Below are 24,364 nucleotides of genomic sequence, written 5' to 3' on the forward strand. Positions count from 1 at the left end.
TTTGCAAGCTGAAAATCCCAATCAGGTGGTTCTATCAGTGTAGCCTCTGGCGCAAGCGTCCTGCTGCAGAGCATCACAATGGTGTGATTGCTTGCGAAGGTGATCTCATGGCGAGACAGGAGATCAAAGTCTGGGGAGGGGTCAGTCTTGCTCTATTCTCACAAGAACTAACTCAGTCTGAGAAATCATCATTAATCCTTTACAAGGGCAGCATCTCCAATGATCTAATTGCCTCTCTTTAACTTCTACTTTTGAAAGGGTCTCTCACCTTTTAATATGTGCAAACCGGATAATTAGCATTCAACACAAGCCACATCAGAACCATTATCAAATTTGAAGAACTTATACAGCGGTTAGGGAAATTTGATGCTTATAAGTTTGTGATACTAGCTAACAAATTAAAATTGAGTAAAGGTCCAGAAGAAATTTTAATAAAATAGTGTTAGAATGGTGGTTGGTACTATTCTAGTATATCTCAGACTGATCACTAAGAGAGTTAATAGTTTTTCTGAGTTAGCTTTCTAGGGATGGTGGCTTAAATAACAGATTGGTTATCTCATGCATGAAAAATGAAGTGAGTCTGAGGCCCTGAATTCAAACCCCAGTAATGACTCACAGATGGATAGATAGATAGATAGATAGCATCTTATAATGCCAGAACTTTGAAATTAAGGGATTAGCAGGTTTTTTCCTCTTGGAACTATTTCCGCTCAGCTTACAAAGGACTGCTTCCTGTGAGTTTACATACTCATTTATCTGCATGTGTACATGTCTTGTGCCTGTCTCTGAGCTCTAAATCTCCTTTTCTTCAAAGAATATTAGGAATCCTGGATTAGGATCCACCCAGGTGACCCTATTTTACCTTGATTGCCCTTTAAAAAGCCTTATCTCCAAATAAAATCACATTCTGAGGTATTGGTTTTGGATATTCAGAAGATGAATTTGGGTGCATGTGATACAATCCAACTCCCAGCATTCTTTATAAAAATATCAAGTTTGAGAACTGCTCCATTCCATATTTTCTTCCTGGAAATCCACTACATTGATTAATGTTGAAAAACATGCAATATTCATGTCTCACACAGCTCGATGTGTTATTTGTTGACAGTGCTCCACTCCCTTGTTTTATGCATTGGCTGATCCTATTAGGTTATTGAGAGGCATGCAATCTGTGTTGTCAGCAGTCAGGAATGGAAGGTAAGATATACGGTAGGGGAAAGCAAGCCCTAACTGGTGTCCTGTATCTCATCAGAACCCTGCTTATCTCACCAACTTAAGCCTCCAACATGGAAGGTGTTCAGGAGTTACTGAGATGATGAGGTTGGTGAGTGGGTAAGAGAGCTGTAAGATGGTCTTGCAGTTCCACCTCTTCCAGTGGAATCTACTGGATTGCTGGGATCTTGGAGTTTACTTGATCACATATATCTGCTGGCCCACATGAGTGGCCTCCAACATGTCCTAACCTCTACTGTGTCCTGTTCTTTGCAGATGAAGAAATGAGCACAGCTATAGAAGTCACTGAACTATGGACGGACTGAGCAAGGACACACATTGGAAGGTGTGGGAAGAAGTGACCATGTAAGGTGAGAGATGAAGAACACTGGCAGTCAACTCATTCTGGAGTAGAGTCTCTACATCTTTGCTCTGCATATCTTGCAACAACCATATCTTTGCACGTACCTGTTCCCTCCTCCTCCTCCTCCTCCTCCTCCTCCTCCTCCTCCTCCTCCTCCTCCTCCTCCTTCTTCTTCTTCTTCTTCTTCTTATTATTATTATTATTTTGGTTGCTGGCCTCTTTCAGCTAAATCTTCACTGATAAAATTCTCAAGGAATCTTTTCCTTTCTCCACTATGGGGTTCCAAAGCTAGTATCACACATTTCAGGGTTTTATTACCACAAGTCTTATTCTGGTTTTCAAATCTGTAGCAGTTAAAGTTTGATCAGAAAATACACTTGATACCCAGACATTGGCTTTCCTTTCCTAAACACAGAGGTTGAATCCTTGGTGACTCTGAACAATTCCCCTGGTTCTGGCCTTATATCAATTCTCTCAGCTCCCAGACTCACATCCATTCTTCAGCCAAGTGAATATTCCTTGTTTCCTGGGACCATAAGCAAGCAGAGACCCTCTCTATTCCTGAAGTGCTCTTGTCATGAGTCATGTAAAGGTACTCAAGAGAATTTGTCAGCTCGTCAACCCAGCTACAATTCAGTACAGGAGCTTTTACAATATAATGAAGAAATATTGTAATCAAGAACACATCTCAACTGTGACTGACATGGCAGTTAGAACACTACAGGTAGGATATAGGGCCAGTCACTTTCCAGGCATTATTTTTTCCTCAAAAATACTTAGGTAGCCAGGCACTGGTGGCTCACACCTGTAATCTTAGCTACTCAGGAGGCTGAGATCTGAGGATCGTCGTTTTGGAGCCAGACCAGACACCAAAGTCCATAAGACTCTTATCTATAATTAACCACCAGAAAACTGGAAGTGGTGATGTGGCTCCAAGTAGTAGAGTGCTAGCCTTGACCTGAAGAGCTCAGGGACGGCACCCAGACCCAGAGTTCAAGCCCCACAACCAATCAAAAAACAAAACAGAACACAAAACAACAACAACAACAAAACACTTATATGTGTGTGTCATATGTTTTAATCTTATAGAGGAGGAAATGAGTTCCTTGTCCTCATTCTCTAACCCACTGTATTTTCTTTTTTTCCACATATTTCTATTGTAATTAATAGAAGGGTTACATTATATTCATCAGATAGAGGGTGCATTACTTCACATACATTGATACCCTTTCTCATGTCCTGGTCCCCATTTCCCTCTTCCCACCCCCGCCCCTTATCTTGTTTTCCCCCATTCCCAATCCAATTTCAAATAACCAAATACGCATATATCCAATATATCAGGTAACAAGGTGAAATACTGTAACAATATGAGATAACCAAGGACAGCAAAAGAGATAAGAGATAACATAGTACATTAAGGACAAAAATCACTCATTATATGGCTTTTGTTTCTATATCCTGGAGGTCCTTTCATTTAGTGTCATACTATATGGCCTTATGTATCTAGGTTTTGTTCTATTGTAAATCTCTGCTAGGAGAGCCCAGGGTTTCTACTGTTATGACAAATGAGGGAAATCACTGAGCCTATGTTCCTTTGAGTCTGGCTTACTTCACTTAAGATGATTTTTTCTAAGTCTTTCCATTTCCTTACAAATGGGACAATGTCATTCTTTCTGACAGCAGCATAGAATTCCATGTGTATAAATACCACATCCTGTTGCTCCACTCATCAACTGAGGGGCGTCTGGGTTGGCTCCACAGCTTTTCTATGGTAAATAGTGCTGCAGTGAACATCATTGTGCTAGTGGCTTTAGTATGTCTTTGTTTCTGGACGATTGGGTAAATGCCAAGTAGTGGAACTGCTGGGTCATAGGGGAGCTCTATGTTTAGTCTTTTGAGGAACTGCCATACTGCTTTCCATTGTGGTTGAACCAGTTTGCACTCCCACCAACAGTGTAGTAGTAATCCCTCCTGGCCACATCCCCTCCAGCATCTGTTGTTATTAGATTTCTTGATCCTGGCCATTCTAATTGGAGTGAGGTGGAATCTTAGAGTTGTTTTGATTTGCATTTCTTTAATGGCCAGAGATGTTGAGCATTTCTTCATGTGTCCATAGGCCATTCTTATTTCTTCTTCAGAGAAGACTCCCTTTAAGTCTTTGGCCCATCTTTTAATGGGATGGTCATTTCTTTGGAGACTAGTTTTGGAGTGATTCAATTTTTTGAGCTGTTGATATATTTTAGATATGAGGCTTTTGTCTGTTGTATGGTTAGTCAAGATCTTCTCCCATTCTGTAGGCTTTCTAGTTAATTTTCTGGCTATGTCCTTTGCCATACAGAAGTTCTGCAGTTTAATGTAGTCCCATTTATCAGACTTTCTCTGATTTGTTGTGCTTCTTGGTCCTTATTAAGAAAGTTTTGACCTGTGCCAAGAAGACCTAGTGTATCTCCTATTCCTTCTTGTAAACTTTTCAGTGTATCTGCTTTTACCTCCAGGTCTTTGATCCATTTGGAGTTAATTCTGGTGCAGGGTGACAAAGAAGGATCCAGCTTTAGCTGTCTGCAGGTGCTTAACCAGTTCTGCCAGCACCATTTGTTGAAGAGGCTGTCTTTCTTCCATTCTATTTTGTTGGCTCCCTTATCAAAGATTAGGTGGCCATAGGTCTGTGGGTTAATATCTGGGACCTCAGTTCTATTCCATTGGTCTTCAGGCCTGTTCTTGTGCCAGTACCAAGCTGTTTTGGTCACTATAGCTCTGTAGTAGAGTCTAAAGTTTGGTATTGAAATTCCTCCTGTGGTGTTCTTTCTGCTAAGAATTGTTTTTGCTATACGGGGTCTTTTATTATTCCATATGATATTTTGGATTGCCTGACATTGAGATATTGATGGGTATTGTGTTTGAATTTGTAGATAGCCCTTGGCAAGATTGCCATTTTCACGATGTTAATTCTTCCAATCTAAAAGCATGGGAGATTTTTCCATTTCCTCGGTTCTGCTTTAATTTCCTTTTTCAGGGTTTTAATGTTTTCATCAAAAAGGTCCTTTACATTCTTAGTTAATTCCTAGGTACTTTATTTCCTTTGAGGCTATTGCAAAAGGAGTTGCTTTCCTGATTCTTGCCTCATTCCTCTCATTGTTGGCATACAGGAAGGCAGTTGATTTTTGAGGGCTAATTTTATACCCTGCTACCTTGCCAAAGTTTTGAATCAGCTCAAGCAGCTTGGGAGTGGAGCCTATAGGGTTCTTTAAATACAGAATCATGTCATCTACAAAGAGGGAAAGTTTCACTTCCTCTTTCCCTATTTAGATCCCCTTTATGCTTGCTTCTTGCCTTATTGCTCTGGCTAGGAATTCTTATACTATGTTAAAGAGGATTAGAGAGAGTGGGCACCCTTGTCTTGTCCCTGATTTTAGAGGAGATGGCTTTACTCTGTACTTTCTTTTAAATTCCGAATGTTAAGTTCTCTCATTGTCTCTCTCACAGTGCTGTGGCACTCAGTAACACTAGAACACTTCCTACAGTGAGCCCCATTCCACCAATTGCTTTGGAAAATTCATGCTTTCTGAATTAAAATTGTCATAGACTGCAAGAGTTATCTTACCCTGGAGGCCTTGATCATTATTTTCTGTGGTTTGCTTTGTTCAGAATGTGTCCTGTCATATTTGATGGTCCCCTGCATCTTACAGAGTGCACTTGCATTCTAGAAACATGCATATGTGTATACATAGATGGTATCATGCTAGGGAGTTCGGGCTAGTCTTAAATTAGCTCTTGTCTAAGTTGATTTTAAACTTTCAATCCTCTTTTCTCAACCTCCTGATTGCGATAATAGGCATGTGCTACTATGCTTAACTTCACACACACACACACACACACACACACACACACACACACACATACACGTATGCGCACGCACGTACACATAAATAAATAAATACACCATATTTTGGTTAGTTGTGGGGCTTAAACTCTGGACACTGTCCCTGAGCTCTTCAGCTCAAGGCTAGCACTCTACCACTTTGAGCTACAGCACCACTTCTGGTTTTCTGGTGGTTAATTGGAGATAAGAGTCTCATGGAATTTGGTGTCCTGGCTGGCTCTGAACCATGTTCTTCAGATGTCAGCCTCCTGAGTAACTAGGATTATAGGTGTGGGCCACTAGTGTCCAGCTAATTTCATGTATATTTCTAAGAACAAAATATACCTTTACGGATGTGTCAATTTAAGATACAACATTGTTGGAAATATCAGAGGATAGTCCTTAAGTAGAATTTTGTGTTGCTGCCAGGAAATAAATTATTGTGTGTTCTTTTAACACTTAGTTTTAAAAGCAGCTTGACAAGTATTCTATCATTTGACTCTCATCTCCAGGAGGACAAGGTACTACATGTTTTATAGACAAGGAAGCAGGCTGAGATTAAGGTGAATGACTTGATATAGTCCTACACAGATGTAGTAGCAAGAGGTCTTCTGTTCTCTGTACCTTGGCTACACCACAGACTAAATGATCTAACATTTGTCCAGAGGGTGTCTCTGACTCTTTGGATCAATCGTCGTGAGATTTCTGTTGAAAGTCCCATATCCATGGATAAACTGAGAAGTCTAGGCTCTGGTTTGTGACCCTGTTGACCTTGATGACCTGAGGAGAGTTTCAGTGCCTGGGGCAGGGAATCCACACAGCCTCTTCCTCCAGTTTCCCACTCCCCTGGGTGCAAGACAGAAAGCATGCATTCATACTGGTTGCACACGGTGTCACTATGATGATGGAGCTAATTGTGCCCACAAGAAAGCATCTCACTTCCTCACTACCACCATACAGGGAACAAGAAATCTTGAACCAAACATCTCCATCCAGAGCTCTCTTATCATAACTAGTAGGTAAGAGTTAATGTCTAATAGTAGGTAAGATTCGATTGGTTTGTAAAAATGTATCCTACAAGGATTAACCAGTTATGCAAAAAAGCTGGGGAAGAACGTTCTAGGAAAAGAGATCAGGAAATGGAGAATTTTGGGAGGGTTGAATTTTAGGAATAAAAAAGAGGCCAGTGTGTGTTCCTGGCAAGGACTGGCAAACTTCTTTTGTGAAGAGCCAACTGGTCAATATTTTAAGCTCCTGGGTCATCCAGACTTGGTAGCAGCCGCTCCTCTGTTTTTTAGTGCCAAAGCAATCCTGAACAATACATAAATGAATACTCATATCTGGGTTGCACTACAACTTTATTTATGGACTCAAATTTGAATTGCATATAACTTTCAAGTATCATAGCATACTGTTCTTTCGTTTTTTTCCCCTACCCATGTAAATATAAAAACCATTTTTGGTGCAAGGGATGGATAAAAATAGGCAGTTGGCTACTGTGGGATGACCCTTGCTTTGAAGCATAGTAGGCAGGGAAAAGAATATTCCTACAGTTCAATATGAAATTAGGCAGGTAGGCCTGAGCTAAATCACATGCGGAGGGGTGTGTAAACCATTGAAGGGAACGTGAATTTTATCTCAATTGCTGTAGGAAATAGATGAAGAGCTTGAGTGAAAAGTGGCATGGTACATTTCAATAATACTTCGGTGCCTCTGAGTACCAAAGTGCTCTGAGTGTTTTGGTTGGGAAACAAAAATGGAAGTAGAAGTACTAATAAGGAGCCTGTTCCTGCAGACTGGGCGAGGAGGATAACACACTAAATTAGGAATTAGACCTCCCCACCTCAAGGGAACAGCTCATTAGTAAGATAAAGTGTTTAAGCATCTAACACAGCACTGGAGCGCACTTTCTATTCAGTGACTTCTATGCCATTGTGTTCATTTCTATGCAAGTTGTTTTTTTCATGGTAAAAGCTAAGACTAAGTAGCTTGATTCAGATCTCTTACTAGTCTCAAGGAGATGGGCTATTTTAACAAAATAAGCTAGATAAAGTCAACAGAAAGAAGTAGACAGACGTTAAAGTTTTTACTTGTGACTGTGACTATCTGCCCCTCTATTCTGTCCTGTATACAGATGTATGTGTAACAGGCACACACACACACAAACATGCATATGATGGCTAATTCTGCCAACCTGACATTGCTAAGGGATGCCCATCTTGTTCGGTTCTCAAGTATTTAGACTTAAACTGATTTATATAACTAGCTTTCACATTTTGTTGAGCCACATGAAATAGCTAACATTTTTCTACTAATTAAAGATTGCAGGACTTAACTTTGAAAACACACTTCATTTTTTCTGTTTTCTTTTCTTTTCTTTTTTTCCTAATTTTGAAAACCTATAGGAACTTTTTGTGTTTTGTTTTCTACTTCAGAGTTATTTATACTAAACAGCCCAACAGGGCACCTGTTCCACACAGATGGCAATCTGAGTCCTCTCCACTCCCACTGGCAGACACAGGCCTTAACTGCAGAACCCATATCAAGGCTTGGACACCAGTGGAAGCCTGAGCAAGAGCTATAGGTCAGTTATCATGTATTCTCCCACCATCTGAGTAAAATACTGTTTTCATGCGCAGGTAGGTGTTCTGCCTGCATGATCATAAGCTAAACATCTGGATGTAGGACAGTTTCACCAGATGTTTGATGTTATGAAACAGACATCACCTAATTAAGTAAGTTGCAAGTGAAATGCTGAGTTAAAGAATAACTTGAGCCGGGAGTTTGGCCTAGTGGTTAAAGTGCTTGCCTAGCCTGCATGAAGACCCGAGTTTGATTCTTTGGTACCACATACATAGAAAAAAGCCGGAAGTGGTGCTGAGGCTCAAGTGGTAGAGCTCTATCCTTGAGAAAGTCCAAGGACATTGCTTAGGCCCTGAGCTCAAGCCCAGAACTGGCAAAAAAAAAAAAAAAGAATAACTTGAGGCTGCTTTTCCATTCCTTTTGAATCCAACAGGAACAGGTCTACCATCATCAGGATAGCCCTGCCCACTTATGGGTGCCCTAAAAGTGTCAGGAATTCATCTGGTGACTGACTTTTTTCCTTTTCATTTCTCTGGACTTACTTGACATGCCAGAAGGAAACAGTTTTCAGTCTGTAGTTTCAGAGGCTGAAAAGCTGCCTTAGAGATCGTACTAAATACATACATTTCTTCCACATGTTGTTTCTAGGATTCTCCCTCCCACACCCAATTTTTAATTGAAAAAGCATTCCAGGAAATGGGGGTGTGGCTCAAGGGGTAAGGCAGTAGCCTTAAGCTGGAGAGCTCCAGGACAATGCCCAGCCAGAGAGTTCCACAACTGACAAAAATTCCATATCTTTACCAATATCTTAAATATATAATTCAGGATTTTTGCTGAATTTTAAAAATCTTACTCTTTTGGGACAATTGGACCAAATTGCAATTCTCTCTGGGTTAAGCAGACGTTCAAAAGCTTTAAAAGCTCTGTCAGGATCTTTAAAGGCTAGATATTAATAATTAATGATGCACACACAAACATTTTTAATTACTGTACTGTTTGCTTTGCTGGTATTCTTTTAGAGCTCAAATCCCAGTACATTCTGGAATCCTCCTAAGCCTTTTCTTTGGGGCAGTCCTCGCTGGGTTTCATTGTCCATTATATATTTAGTCTGCTTTTTGTTGTGATAATGGAATACCTGACACGGGTGTATAAGAAAGAAATAAGGTTGGGCCGGGAGTTTGGCCTAGTGGTTAAAGTGCTTGCCTAGCATGCATGAAGACCCGGGTTCGATTCCTCGGTACCACATACATAGAAAAAAGCCGGAAGTGGTGCTGAGGCTCAAGTGGTAGAGCTCTAGCCTTGAGAAAGTCCAAGGACAGTGCTCAGGCCCTGAGCTCAAGCCCAGGACTGGCAAAAAAAAAGAAAGAAAGAAAGAAGGTTTATTTAACTCATGGATTAGAAATTCATGAGCATGATACCAGTATCTTGTCAGCTCTGGTGAGGAACTTCTGACTACATCACAAGATGACAGATGGCATAGGTAGAAACTCATGCAAAAGTAAGATCCCCTGGTAACACTGGAAGTTAGGATTCAGGGATAGAATCCCAGGGCTCTTTTGGCCTGAGCACTATCCTTGGGTTTTCTCAAGGCTAGCGCTCTACCACTTGAACCACAGCACTACTTCCAGCTTTTTCTATGTATGTGGTACCAGGAAATCGAACCCAGGTCTTTGTGCATGCTAGGCAAGCACTCTTACCACCAGATCAAACTCCCAGCCCCATCCAGGGACTTAAAAGCGTCACATCAGTCCTTTTGAAGGGTCAAACCACTTAGATCCTGGGCCAGAATCTTTAAGCTGAGGGCCAGGCCTTCAACACATGAACCTTTTGAGGGCCACAGTCAAACCATATGCAAACCAGAGCAGCATCTGTAACTGTTCAACTTTATGCTCAAGTGATACATATGTCACGTTGATATAATATATACTTACGATAAATATTCAGAAGGGGTAGAGGAAATGAAAGAAGCCAATTTTTCCAAAGCTTCTAAACTTGGGTTGTGGGCTCAAATGTTAAGTTGAGCAGAAATGCACACAGTATACTATTCTCAAAATATACACAGGCAAGTAGATCCACAGCAACTTCCTTCTTCCTTTCCTGGAAGTTTATCCGCCTATCAGAAGTCATATTAATTCTCAATACAAGGCTTCATAAAAGGCTGAGGAACAGGAGCAGGACTTGTGCTAGCATGAGCACATACCTCCTAAAATTTTAGACTTCAGGACATGCTAATCTTCATTTCATTAATTGTCTGCTTTTTTGCCTTCTGCTAATCTAGTTACATATGGAATTGGAGTAAGTGAAATAGACAATGTGCTAAGTGAATATGAAACTACCAGAAAGAAAGGAAAAAAAACAGCATAAAAGCTGATATTTTTCTTAAGAGTTCTCATTCAAGTTTGGTATCTAAGAATTTGAATTTCACTGCTATTGAAATTTGCATATAAGTAAAATGAAATTTACACTGAATGAAGATTTAGCTGTTATAGATTTCTTGAAATTCTTAATCTTTCTCAAATAGCATAGTTAAAACATGATGTTTAAGTTTAAACACAATTTAAAAGTTATTTTCATATTTTTGGAGCACTGAAATCCACAAACGTTTTCTTTTTCTTTTGCATTACTGGGGTTTGAACTTGGATCCATGCACTTTTCAGGCATGTGCTCTGCCACTCGAGCCATATCCCCATGGGGTTATTTTTTCTTCTTCTTCCTCCTCCTCCTCTTCTTCTCCTTTTCCTCTTCCTCTTCTTCTGGCTTGAACTCTGGGCCTGTTCACTGTTCTTGAGCTTTCTCAAGGCTATCGCTCTACCACTTGAGCCACAGCACCACTTCGGGCTTTTTCTGTGTAGGTGGTACTGAGGAATGGAACCCAGGTTTTTGTACATTCTAGGCAAACAAGCTACCATTAGTAGTCAGTATTTAGGATAAAAGCTTGAAAATGACTATTTGGATAAAAGACTGGGATTAAGTATAACATTTGTAGGAAAATTATCTTCTATGTAACTTGAATGAAAAATTTAAGTACAGTTTAAGATATGTTAAATATGAAGTTTGATGCTTTAAAAATTCTATGAAAAAATAGCTAAAAATTACAAGGACTTTATATAAAGAGGAATAATATCAGGAAATATATTCCTGAAGATCTATAAAGATTAATCTATAAAGATTATCTAAAATTTTACAACTAGAAAGATAAAGTCAATTGGAAAATAATAACCAATTATCCTATCATTTTAGGACAACTGTTGATATATTCCTTTGATTTTACATGTTACCATGTGGTATTTACTGTACATAAAACATTTATTTTCCTTTTGCCTTCAATGTATAATGTAACTATTTCCCACTATCACACTTCAGTAAATAATAAGTAAAAAAAATCAGTAAATGAAATTAGATAAAATAAAAGTAAATGTTGTTGAAAGATAAGTTTTCAATCAGGATAAATAAAAGTTTGTCAGAAAGTATGAAAGCAAGGCCGGGAGTTTGACCTAGCGGTAGAGTGCTTGCCTAACTCGCACAAAGACCTGGGTTTGATTCCTCAGTACCACATACATAGAAAAATGCTGGAAATCGTGCTGTGGTTCAGGTGGTAGAGTGCTAGCCTTGAGAAAGCCAAAGGACAGTGCCAGCCCCTGAGTTCAAGGCCCTGGACTGGCAAAAAAAAAAAAAAAAAAAGGAAAGTATGAAAGCATGACATCTACTGCATACACTGTGAAGCACGTGACCACAGTTCCACAGGTTCCTCATCACAACAAGTGAGAAGTAACTCCAAAGGCACATGGGGATAATTGAGCATAACTCCACTGATGATGGGCTAACAGAGTTGGTATCACGGATCTGACTGGCTCAGCCTGGTTCACCCAATGTGAATAAACCCAAGTTCACCCAGTGTGAATTTGCTCAAGTAAGGCAGAACTTGTACATGCTTGTGTTGTTTGGCTCATGCATTTCCTTCTCTTTCAATCTTACAGTACTTCAAAGATGGCTGCCTGTGTTTTCTTTCTTATCTCTGATGATGTGAAACTAACATAGGACTAGTGCTCAATATTAGAAACAGCTCTTCCTTCCTTCTTCCCTCCATTCATTCTTTCCTTCCTACCTTTCATCAAGGTTTCATCCTAGTAAACCAGGCTTAATGTGTAGATCAGGCTGGCATCAAACTTTGATCATTCCTCCTTGGCTTCCTAGAGCTGGGATTAGAGGTACATGCCATCACACCCAGCTTGACTTTTTTGGGGTGTGTGTGTGGGGGTGGGGAGGATACTGAGGTCTGAACTCAAAAGTTTCAAGCTTGCTAGGCTAGTGCTCTACTATTTAGCCATGTCTCTAGCCCTGTTTTGGGCTGTTTATTTTGAAGATGAAGTCCAATGAATTGTTCTGCCTAGGTTGGCCAGGAAGCTGGGCTATCAGCCTCTTAAGAAGCTAGGAATACAAGGATGAGCCACTGGAACCAGTGATTTTCTTTTCCTTCTCTTTTTAAAGGAAAAAAATGTTTTTCCTAAATTACCTTCTACAAAGAATTTTAATATACAAAAACAGAAAAAAATAGCTTTCATTGCTTAGAAAAAGAGTAGAGTATAAAACCAGTATCTACAGATTGAAGTTGAAAAAGCATGCAAATACAGGATGTTTAAATTAATAATTTCAAATTATAAAACAATCAAGAAATGTCATCATCTTTTTTACTTGACTGTTTCACCCACAAAAAATCAGTTTTGTGGATACAACAGGAATTTCTAACGGAAAGAAACCCTGACAGCTCTTAGAAATAAAAAAATGAAATACATTTGAAATAATTGCAATTTGGGAATGAAAGTTGAGCCCACATCAATCAATATATTTCCTGAAAATCATTATTTACTCCAAACAGTTTGTCAAAAATTGTTTGTGCCTAAAATCTACAGTTGAGTGAATCTTTTTCTCCTCTTTTTCTCCTTTTCTTCCTCCTTCATTTTAAATAAAAAGTCTTTTATTAGTAGAGGGAACAAAAAAAGACATTATTGAGGGCTGGGAGTTTGGCCTAGTGGTAGAGTGCTTTCCTAGCATGCATGAAGACCCAGGTTCGAGTCCTTGGTACCACATACATAGAAAAAAAAAAGCTGGAAGTGGTACTATGGCTCAAGTGGTAGAGCTCTAGCCTTGAGAAAGCCCAAGGACAGTGCTCAGGCCCTGAGTTCAAGGCCCAGGACTAGTTTAAAAAAAAAAAACTATTGAAATTAATTACTTGTAGAAGTGATGTTGAGAATGATAATGCACTTACTACCCGATAAATGTAACCCCTCTCTATATTATCCAGACAATAAAATAAAATAAAATAGCAAAAAAAAAGAAATCTGAAAATGAAATAAAAATAATACAAATAATGCTATGTTTCTCAGTCAATTTTTTTCTGTAATGAAAGGGAACAGTTAGAAATTCTACAAGATCAGCAAGGCCTAAGCACTGTCGTTGGGCTTTCCTCAAAGTTAGCGCTCTACCACTTGAGCCACAGCACCACTTCTGGCTTTTCTGTGTACCTAGGAAGCGAACCCCAGTCTTTGTGTATGCTAGGCAAGTACTCTACCACTAGGCCAAACTCCCAGCCCCATAATCTATCTCTTTCTTATCCTTACATTTCACTCAGGACTCACTTTCTGTCAGTTCTCCGGTATGCCAGACTCTGTGTTTCTTAGAGCAACTGCCCTCACCCTTCTCTCTGCTAGGGCATGTCATCCAAAATGAGTATCACTTATGGATAAGTCTGCTTTACCTCACCTGATTTTTTTTTTTTTTTTGTAAAGCATACAGTTTAAAATGAGTATCACTTATGGATAAGTCTGCTTTACCTCACCTGATTTTTTTTTTTTGTAAAGCATACAGTTTAATATGGAGCATAACCTGAATTACATAATTAGTAGATATAATTAAAGTTTTTCTTATACATTCCACATATTAAATAATGTCAATTATGAAAAGACACCATATATATATATATATATATTTTTTTTTTTTTTGGCCAGTCTTGGGCTTGAGCTTATGGCCTGAGCACTGTCCTTGGACTTTCTCAAAGCTAGAGCTCTACCACTTGAGCCTCAGAACCATTTCCGGCTTTTTTCTATGTATGTGGTACCGAGGAATCGAACCCAGTTCTTCGTGCATGCTAGGCAAGCAAGCTACCACTAGGCCAAACTCTCGGCCCCAGACACCATGTATTTTGAACAAGCTTTAGATGGTATTACTGAGACAAGTAATTATTGCCAGATTTTTGTTATTTATAAAGGGTTTATAGTTAACTACCCTCATCAGGTAGTGGTTACATTACTTTTAAAAAAATATTTTTATTGTAATTATTAGAAAAGTTACATTATATTCAGAAGGTGCATTACTTCACAAACATTGATACCCTTTCTCATGTCCTGGTCCCCATTTCCCTCCCCCCACCCCACCCCTCATTTTGTTTCCCCCCCTCCCTATCGTGTTTCAAATAACCAAATAAGCATAGATACAATATATCAGATAACAAGGTAAAATGCTGTAACAATATGAGATAAACAAGGGACAGCAAAAGAGATGAAAGATAACAGTACATTAAGAACAACAATCAATCATTTTATGGCTTTTGTTTCTATATCCTGGAGGTTCTTTCATTTAGTGTCGTACTATATGGCCTTATGTATCTAGGTTTTACTCTAGTGTAAATCTCTGCTAGGAGAGCCCAAGGTTTCTACTGATTATGACAAATGAGGGAAACTATTGAGCCTATGTTCCTTTGAGTCTGGCTTACTTCACTTAATATGATTTTTTCTAAGTCTTTCCATTTCCTTCCAAATGGGGCAATGTCGTTCTTTCGGGCAGCAGCATAGAATTCCATTGTGTATGAATACCACATCTTCTTGTTGCAATCATCTAGCGAGGGGCATCTGGGTTGGTTCCATATCTTTGCTGCAATGAATGCCTTTAGTATGTCCTTGTTTCTGGACGATTGGGTAAATGCCAAGTAATGGAATTGCTAGGTCATAGGGGAGCTCTATGTTTAGTCTTTTGAGGCACTGCCATACTGCTTTCCATAGTGGTTGAACGAGTTTGCACTCCCACCAACAGTGTAGTAGTGATCCTTCCTGGTCACATCCCCTCCAGCATCTGTTGTTATTAGATTTCTTGATCATGGCCATTCTAACTGGAGTACCTCACCTGATTCTTATATTAATATCCTCACTTCCAGAAAGTGACCTGTTTTTGAAAAAAGAAATGGTTCTTGAAGATGTAATTAGTTATGATGGCATTGTACTGGAGTAGCTTGGGCTCCTGATCCAAGCTTGACCAATATACCAGGTGTTCTTAAAACCAGAGGAAATACAGATATTCACATTCATGGAGAATACCCTGTGAGCCTCAAAATGAATCAAGGTGTTTCACCCAGGACTGTTGCCAACCCACTGGCTGTGCAGAGGCAAGAAGCATGGCTTTCGGGAGGGACCAAACCTGCAGAACTGCCATCTCCGTAACTGTGCAGCAATAACTCTCTGATCAAGCAGACTGTGATACTTTGTTACAGCAGCTAAAGAAATTAATACAGAATTTTTTTTTTTTTGTGGTTGTGGGACTTGAACTCTGTGTCTGGGCACTGTCCCTGAGCTCTTCAGCTCAAGGCTACTGGCCTACCCCTTGAGCCACAGAGCCACTTCCAATTTTCTGGTTATTAACAGGAGATAAGAATCTCCTATACTTCAGTGCCTGGGCTGGCTTTGAACAGAGATCCTCAGATCTCAGCCTCTTGGGTAGTTAGGCTTGAGACACTGTGCCCAGCCAGAAACTTTTCTTTCTCCAATCTTGGTTGAAATCCTTTTTCTGAGCACGCTTCCTTTATCACCTATGCAACACAGTATTTTCTCTTAAAGATCTTATTATTTTCTATAGAGGAAAATAAGTTATAATTATTGTTTTGTCTGTTGCCCTCACCCCAGATAGTGAAATGGTTGCAGGAGCCCAGAGGTCTGGTTCTGTTTGAGAATTTGATAGCCGGCCTCAGGGTGTCACTCGATCACGATGCTCAATAAACTTAGGGAAAGTTATGTGGAGGTACACTAGAGGAAAGTTATGTGGAGTGCACTAGAGGCAAAGGACGTGGCCTAGGAGTTGTATGTGTGAACTACCACCATCCTTAGGACTCATTGAAATGGAGATATTTGAGGAAATAGTAAAAAAATACTCGCTTTCATTTATGGCACTAGTCAGTATTCTTTATTGGCAAATTTCCAAACATTGTCTAACAGAAGAAAGGTATATTGTTCAAAATGCTACAAAGTTTAGGGATAAAGAAAACATACCTTAGGCTTCAAGCTTTACATGCAAGGACTAAGAAGCCTGCAGAGAAGCAGAAGAAAATGTAACAAAAAAAATTCTAGTGTACTGGTGACCCGGATACAGTTGTTTGTTGAATCTAGGTTACATATTTGAAATTTTTGTCTAGGGTCCCTAAATTATTATAGTATTTCTTTCTGAAGAATTTCAAGATAAGGCTACAGCTACTTCCCCACTCATATTTTAAAGTAATAGCAACACTTTGTAAGTTTATCCTCACAATGTAAAATGAATATTTCATAGCCTCTCGGGAAATTATGTTCCACCCCCCAAATCCTTAAATTTTCATAGTTGAAAGTCTTCCCTTTAGAAAAGAAAATGTGTTCCTCCTTCCAACCCCAGCTTCTACAACAAATAATGAAATCCTGACAGTTTTTAAAAAGTGAGTTCCTTTCACCAGTACAGAGCAGAATGAGTATTTATTACTGAGGATTGAGAAATATATTACTCAGTAGAAACTCATGATTTTCAGAGAATATTTGCCAAAGGAAATCTTGTTTCAGAATTTCTAGTAAAATGGGAAGAACTATCATAGGACACAATGGTCAGACATGCTCAAGAATTTCTTCAAAGGATGCCAGTGCCTCCTGAACTTTAACTAAAGGTTCCTGTAACTTCATTTGTTCCACGGGTTCATCTAGGGTTTTACTTGGCTCTATTTTTATTCAATTTGGACTTCACAGTAACATTTGTAATACAGGGCTGGTATCTTACAGGGTTTTCTATTGGTCAGCTGCTCTGGAAAGTGTGGAACCCTTATTTTTCATGACTGTCTAACCCCTAAGTTTTGGCATTATTGAGGAGAACCCCAGAGGGCAGAAATAGGAGTACCAGTAGTCCTGTGGAACAAGGAACAGCAACTGGCAGGTGAGTGAGCTCCCTAGATAATCAGGGCTACAAAATGCTTTTTGTATGCCCAGCATATTACACGTTAATCTTAATTAAAATTGCTTTTTAAAATTTTTTAATTTTTGTATTGTTAGGGTAATGTATAGAGGGGTTCCAGTTACATTCACCAGATAGTAGGTTACTTCTTACACATTGATACAATTCCCCCCCTTTTTTTGACCCTAACTCCACACTCACCCTAGGTTTGGGTGACAATCAATTTTGAAGGCTGTGATTATAGCCAGAGTTGATATTCTTGCCATTATTAGGATGCTGCAATAGAAATTAATGTTATCAATCATCTAGACTGCAAGGAAAGTTCTTGAAGGCATAGATACACGTATGGAGAAATCTATCAATACCCTGTTCAGATAGTCCTTGTTTTTCTCCAACTCCCCTGAAAAGAAATTAGTCCCTGAGCATCCAGGTCTTTTAAGATGCTCCATTCCACTCTGGTTTTCTCAAGAGGACATTCCAATTTTACTTAATAACACAGCTCAACTAAATTTTTATATTCAACTAATGTGTTTAGTTGTAGAAACATTCTTGAATGGCAACCATTACTTATAAAGGTTATATTAGACTATACTGGTTCTTTATTTCCGCATAGATTTATGACTATCTGCATCTCATCAAAGAGCTAAGAAATATTTCTGGACAGTGCATATCAATACCATGTGGATATTTTGCGTCTCTGAATATTTACATCTTTGGTCTGTGATATGTCATCAAAGGCCTCAGAACAGAGTGAAATTCATTCTATATTTTATGAGTTTAGGGGTGTGGAAAATTGTAAGCAATATCCATGCCTTTGGGGGGTGCTGCAGCCACTCAACAGAGGGGGCAAATCTGTTGTTTCTCACTTTCCTGGCAAGTCAATGAAGTGACAAATGTAAGGCTGTGAGAAAAGAGTTTAGTTTTGTACCTTTCTTCTTTTTTCTCATCATTGTCATTTAAGGAATGTCTATTAAGTAATGTGTCTAATACAGATGTTAGATTTTGAAATCATCACCAAACTTGGGCATTCCTCAACATAATGGGGCTCCATTCCACAGTAAACCCACTGTAAGTTGAAAATATTGTTTTCTGAAGGTATATTTGATACCTCTCGCTTACGGAACATCCTGGCTTAGCCCCCAGTCCATTGTGGGCTGTGGGTTGCTTCACCTTGTGATCTTCTGGCTGGCTGACTGAAGGCTGAGATTCCCTGCCAATGGGGACTGAGTATCTCACCATTCATTGTTAGCCCAGGAAAAGATCAACATTCAACATTTGCAGCATGGTTTCTAGTAAACATATATACCCTTTTCACCACTGCGTGATTGGAAAATTATAAATAGAAGGACTGTAAAGTGGGAATCATCTGTAATGACATTTGAAGCTTTGGGTGTGGATGAAAGTACCCCAAAGGAAAGCGTAGAGAATGAGAAAATAAGAGGGTTGAGGAAAGAATGCTTGGAAACCTTAATTTAGGGGGCTGGCAGAAGAAAAAGAATGAGCTAAGAAAGAGAACAGGACAGAAGGACAAAAGGGCTGGGGTAAGCAAGAAGCACAGTCAGTATTTACTACAGTGTGTAGAGACACCTTAAAAATTACTAGTAGGTAATACATACAAATAGTAAGATTTCAGATGGCTGGTCTTTCAGATGGCACTGCTTCCTTTCTCCCCTCCCTCCCTATCTCCCTCCCTCTTTTCCTTTTTTTCTTTGCTTCCTCAGGGGACTGAGCCCAGGCTTTGCATGTTATGTAAACACTACACTACCAAGTTATACCTCCATGCCCCAAGTACTACTTTTCAGTACTAAGGTTTAAACTTCATGCTTGCTAGGCAAGTGTTCTTCCACTTGTCATGTCCCCAGTACTTTTCAGACAGGACCTCATGCTTTTTGCCCAAGCATCAGACGTCGACTTCCTACCATTGTCTCTTGCCTCACTCGGTTGTTAAAACACACTACTACATCTGGCTTGTTCTTTAAAATAGGGTTTCTGTAACTTTTTGTCTGGGCTGGCCTCAGATCATGATCCTCCTATATTTGCCTCCCACATAGCTAGTGTGAGCTGCCATTCTCAGCTTAGCCCTTGTTTGAGACAGGAACTTACATTGTAAACCAGGCTTGCCTCAGACTAGTGAGCCCTAGTTTCTGCCTACCAAGCAAAGAGATTATAGGTAAGTATCACCTAGCCACATTTTCTTTTCCATTTATTTATTCATTTATTTTTTGCTGGTCCTAGGGCTTTAACTCTGGGATGGGGGTGGGGAGGCTGAGCTCCTTTTTTTGTTCAAGGCTAGCATTCTACTACTTTAGTCACAGCTTCACTTCTGTGGTTAGTTGGAGACAAGAGTCTTACCGACTTTCCTGCCTGGGCTGGCTTTAAAACTGTGAGCCTCAGATCTCAGCCTCCTGAGTAGCTAGGGTTACAGGTGTGAGCCATTGGTGCCCAATTTAGCCATGTTTTCTTCTTTCAACTTTTGTATATTTTCTGAGTTCTGCACAATAGACATTAACTACTTTTATATGAAAAAGTTGTTACAAGTCTGAAATATTCTATAAGCAATTAAATAAATGAGCAATATTCACCAATATTTGAGTGTCTATGTGTTACTAAGTCTCAGGTTACGGATAAAACAAGGACTTAGAAGAGGGCTCTGAACTTTTACAGTAAGGAAGGTATCTAGTTAAAAAGAGAGGTGTGGGGCTTGCCAGGGGTGAAGCTAGAAAAGCATTGGATTCAATCCTCATCACAGCAAAAACAGTCTTAGAGAAGCAGCAGACACTGTCTGGGAGGCCAACTATTGTGAAGCTTGTTGTATCCAGCAAGGCAGCTTCCAGCACTATCCTCTCTGCATGGCAATAGGAGGTTCTGATGCAGGGAAGACTTCTGGTGTCTTGGCCTTGTTTGGCTCTTCCTAAATAGCTATCTGTCACAGACTTCAGAAAGCCAGTAAGCTGGCAATCACTTGCAAAGGAGGCTCCTGAAGTGAAATTAGTTTCATGCATGCAATGAGCAAGACATTTAAAAAAGATAGCCTTGTATTCCTCCCTTTTCTTCATCTCCTTTCTCTTCCAAATAGCGAGCTACCATACTCAGCCCTTGTTTTTTTTTTAATTTAATTTTTATTGTAATTAATAGAAAGGTTACATCATGTTCGCCAGATAGAAGGTGCATTACTTCACAAACATTGATACCCTTTCTTATGTTTTGGTCCCCAGTTCAGCCCTTGCTTTTTGAGACAGACACTTACATTTGTAAACTAGGCTTGCATCAAACTAGTGATCCCTGGACTCTGCTTTCTCTCCCTCTTTTCCAGGACTAGAGATCGAATGTAAGGCCTCAAGCTTTCTGAACTAGTGCTTTACCACTTGAGTCCTGCCTCCCCAGCTCTTGATGAGTGATAACTATCTTACAGTTTGTATATAATTATGGTTACTGATGTATGAACTATGAAAGAAAGTATTATTAAGAAAGAAAGAATATGTGAAATGTGGGATCTATTTTGGGATCACAGTCACAAGACAGTGTACTAAACCAGCTATTTTCTTGCCACTTGCATAACTTAAATACTTTTCATTTTATGGCCAGAACTTGAGCCTCAGCACCACTTCCGGTTTTTTTTTTTAATGTATGTGGTACCAAGGAATTGAACCTGAGTCTTCGTGCATGCTAGGCAAGTACTCTACCACTAGGCCAAACTCCTTGGCCCTATTTTTCTTTCTTTTTTTTTTTTTTAAGTAAATGTTTACAGTATAGTTTGCTCTGATCTCCTGGAAAGGACTTTCTCTGGTGTGTAGAAGAAAATTGATGTAAAAAGCTGATAAAACTTAAAATCAGGACACAATAGCTAGAAGTAAATGTCAGCTTCAAACAATCTAAGAAGGAGTTAAGCGAGTCGTGCTAGTTCGGGATAACAGGTGTCAGTTTCCGCACCTGCCCATGTGCTGCACCGTGTCATGTAGTCTCTCACCCGTTCCCAGGGGACAGAGTGGACAACGGGCCTAGCGTGCTCGGCGAGGGCCTGAAGAAGGCCAGACTTGAACTTGGCCTTCATCCTGCAGCAATGGTCGTGGCGTGGCTCGGGGGAGCATCAGCTTTGGGACAGGGACTGACAAGAGGCAGGCCTTCCCTCGGGCCCCAGGTCAGGGCTAGGAAGGCAGTCACTTCACCAGCCCGCTACTGGATTCCCTGGAGGCAGGCGGGGTTCCAAGATCCCGAGTTGTTATTCACCGGGCGCAGACGCCGCCTCCCCCACCCCCCGGCCAGCGCCCCCGGGCTTCCCTCCATTCAGGTGGCTCAGAGGGCGCCGGGTCCCCGGTTCCCCTTCCCGCCTCCCGCGGCCGGCAAGGCCTCCACCCACTTCGGCTCCCGCCACCCCGGGAGGACCCCCCCCACTCCGTGTCCGCCGGGGGGCGGGGCGGGGGCGGGGGGAGGGAGGAGGAGGGAGGGCGAGCTCCAGACTCACGCGCGGCTGCTCGTGGCTCCCGGACGTGGGGAAGTGAAAATGAAATTGACTTTTCCGAGAAAGGATGACAACGGCGCGGCCGGCCAATGAGCGGCGGCGGCGAACTTCCGCACCCCCGCGGCCTCCACCTCCCGGTTGCACAAGCTTGAAACAAACACTGGGGGAGGAAGGGCGGCGGGAGGCGGGCGGGGGAGCGGGGAGCGGGGAGGAGGGCGGCGGAGGGCGGGGGGATTTCCAGACGCCGCTCCTCGCAGTTTCCTCTCCTTGTTTTGCTTTCGTTCTGGACCGTTCTCAGGCCAGCCGGGGACTAACTTTTAGTTTTGCTCCTGCGATTATTCAACTGCCGGGCTTTCCTTTCCATTTCACACACCCTAGCAACACTTAAACCTTGCGGGATTGTATTGGTACCGTGAAAACAAACAAAAACAAAGCAGCACACTGAGAGGTAACCTAATTTTCTTTTTGGGGGGTGGGAATAATAGTTGTGACTGTGCGTGTTGTTGCTCTCCTGGGCATGTTTCTGGGGACTGGAGGAAGCTTGTGTTTGTATGCGCGTCCTGATGTTTTGACACGATGTTTTTGCAGGATGGGGAGGGGGGAAGACAGACATGTGGATTATATGATACGTATCTATGTCGGGGTTCATAAATAATACTGGGTTCTGGAGGAAACTGAGGGCGCAATTCTGGATCTTCAGATTTTAGGAGAAGCGGTTTCTGTCGCCGTCGCTCCCGGGGCTGCTGAGGCTGCAAGGAGGAGGAGGTGGTGGAGGAGGAGGAGGAGGTTGAGCGGGAGGAGGAGGAGGAGGTTGGTGGAGGTTTAATTTCACTTTTGGATTTGTAGATGCGGGGAGGTGGCTCCTGGGACCCAGAACCTGCTCCGTGTGTGATCATGCGCCCTAGGAGTCGAGGGTGCGGGTGGAGGTCCGCCGGAGCCCTCGGGCCTCACTGAACACAAAATTGTCTCATGTTTATAGTCACGGTGGCCACCAGATCGGAAGGACGGGCGCGGGTCCTTCCCCGGTGCCCGCCGGCGGCGCCTGTCTCCGGGCAGCCTCCAGTGTAAATAAGCCAGCCCGCGCCGACCCCGGCCGGGAGGGGGTCGCCCCGCCGCGGCGAGAGGAAACTTGATGGGCTCCCCGGGGCGGCCCCCTACGACCGCGTTCTTGCCCGACTCGGAGAAGGGCCGTGTGTGTCGGGTGCCAGCGAGCGGAGCCAGCGGGCGAGCTCCGAGCGGCGCTGGGCACTGGGCCTGGTCTGAGCGCCTGGTTTCCCGGGGGGCCGCGGCCGCCGCCAGTCGGGAGGGACGCCGCGTCCTCCTCCCCGCCGGCCCGCGGGCTTTGTGGGTACACTTGTTGGGACGCGCGGGGGGCTTCGGGGGGGGGGCGCGTCCCTGGAGGAGAAGGTCGCGCCGGGGGGGAGGGGTGTCGTCGGCTCCGCGCGCGGCCTAGCGCCTCCGGGTCCCCGCCGGCGTCCCCCGGGCCGGCCTGGCGCGCTGGGCCTGACCCGCCCCGGCTCCGGCGCGGGCGAGGTGGGGGCGGGGAGCCTCCGGGGACCGAGTGGTGGGCGCCCCGCGGGGTCTTGGGGGGCGCGGGCGGCGGCGCGGGGCGGACGCCAGTTCCCGCCCCGTGCCCTCCGACCCGGCTGTGGGCGCCGGGTGGCTTTCGCCCGGCGGCCGAACATGGTTGGTGCAAAAGCTGCGGCCGCCACTTCCTTTCCGCCCCGCCGGCCGGGCTCGCCCACCGAGCGATGCCGGCCGCGGCCAATCGGGGCGCCCGCCCGCCCGCTCCCCGCTCCCCGCGGCGCGGCCTGGGGGGCCGGCGCCCAAGAGCCGCCCGGGAAGCCTTTCCCAGCGCCCGCTCCCCTCGGACGCGCCGGCTTCCCGCAGCGGGCTCAGGTCGTGGCCCGGGTGGCGCCCTCACCCCTTGAAAGGAGGAAAGGGAAGGGGGCTGGCAGCCCGAGCCGAGCACCGGGCTTGTGTCTGGGCGTCAGGTGAGAAGCCCGGGTCGCCCGGCGGAAGCTGGACCCTCGCGGAGCGGCCGGGTGCGACCCCGGGGCGGGAGGGTTGAGGGTTGTCACCTCTCCGCGGGGGAATGCTTATAACTTGGGGACGGTCCCCGTTCTCCCCCCCACCCCACCCCCAGCGGACGTCCTCCTCCCGCCTCTCCACCTCCTGGTCCGGGCTTAGGAAGTAAGAAAATGCTGGCGTTGGTCTTCTGCCTCCCCGTGGGCCGTGACTTGGTCTGCTTTTGATGAATGTTTCGGGAGGGTGGAGGACAGTTAACATTTCCTGTTGTGGATTTTCAGGAATCTCCAAGGTTGCCATCGAGTCTGCAGTCATTTATTAGCTTGCAGATCCGACTGTACAAGGCACCTTGAAAGTGAGCAGCCTGCCCTGTCTGCAGCTTTCAGGCCAGGTGCAGGCAGGTCTGACCGCAGACTGAAAGGTGCATGGTCTTGACTTGAGGCATGCATGCTGTCTTGCCAGGGCCCCGAGGGTGATTGGTTCACTTCTCACACACACACCACGCAGGACTCTCTAAATTTCCCCAGCACCAGGGGCATAAAAAAAAAATCCTAGAAGAAAAATTTTTTCTAAGGCAACTTCAGCAGATGGAATATTTAGAACGTAAGCCATTAGCTAGGGTACCCTT

General features: G+C 42.9%; 1 protein-coding gene and 1 long non-coding RNA gene across 6 annotated transcripts in view; one reads left to right on the plus strand and one right to left on the minus strand.

The window, feature by feature from the left end:
• Irf2 (interferon regulatory factor 2) overlaps positions 1-24,364 on the plus strand; it is a 116,069-nt gene that overhangs the window by 21,920 nt on the left and 69,785 nt on the right. The window contains exon 1 of one of the 5 annotated variants that reach the window (XM_090354138.1): positions 21,961-22,156. The exons of 1 other annotated variant lie outside the window; for it this stretch is intronic. The gene's annotated coding sequence lies outside the window, so the exon portion shown is untranslated. Of the gene's footprint in view, positions 1-21,960; positions 22,157-22,974; positions 23,053-23,533; positions 23,703-24,364 lie in introns of those variants that run through there. 3 more of the 5 variants (XM_090354137.1, XM_090354142.1, XM_090354139.1) reach the window with 3 other exon arrangements.
• LOC150049273 (uncharacterized) lies at positions 14,486-21,561 on the minus strand. Its single transcript, XR_016539040.1, has 3 exons — positions 21,180-21,561; positions 17,451-17,525; positions 14,486-15,233 (listed from the first exon to the last, which is right to left on the minus strand). It is a non-coding gene; the product is annotated as an uncharacterized LOC150049273 (long non-coding RNA).

Source organism: Megascapheus bottae, chromosome 20, assembly GCF_031878675.1.
Source record: "Megascapheus bottae isolate mThoBot1 chromosome 20, mThoBot2.hap1, whole genome shotgun sequence".
NCBI lineage: Eukaryota > Metazoa > Chordata > Mammalia > Rodentia > Geomyidae > Megascapheus > Megascapheus bottae.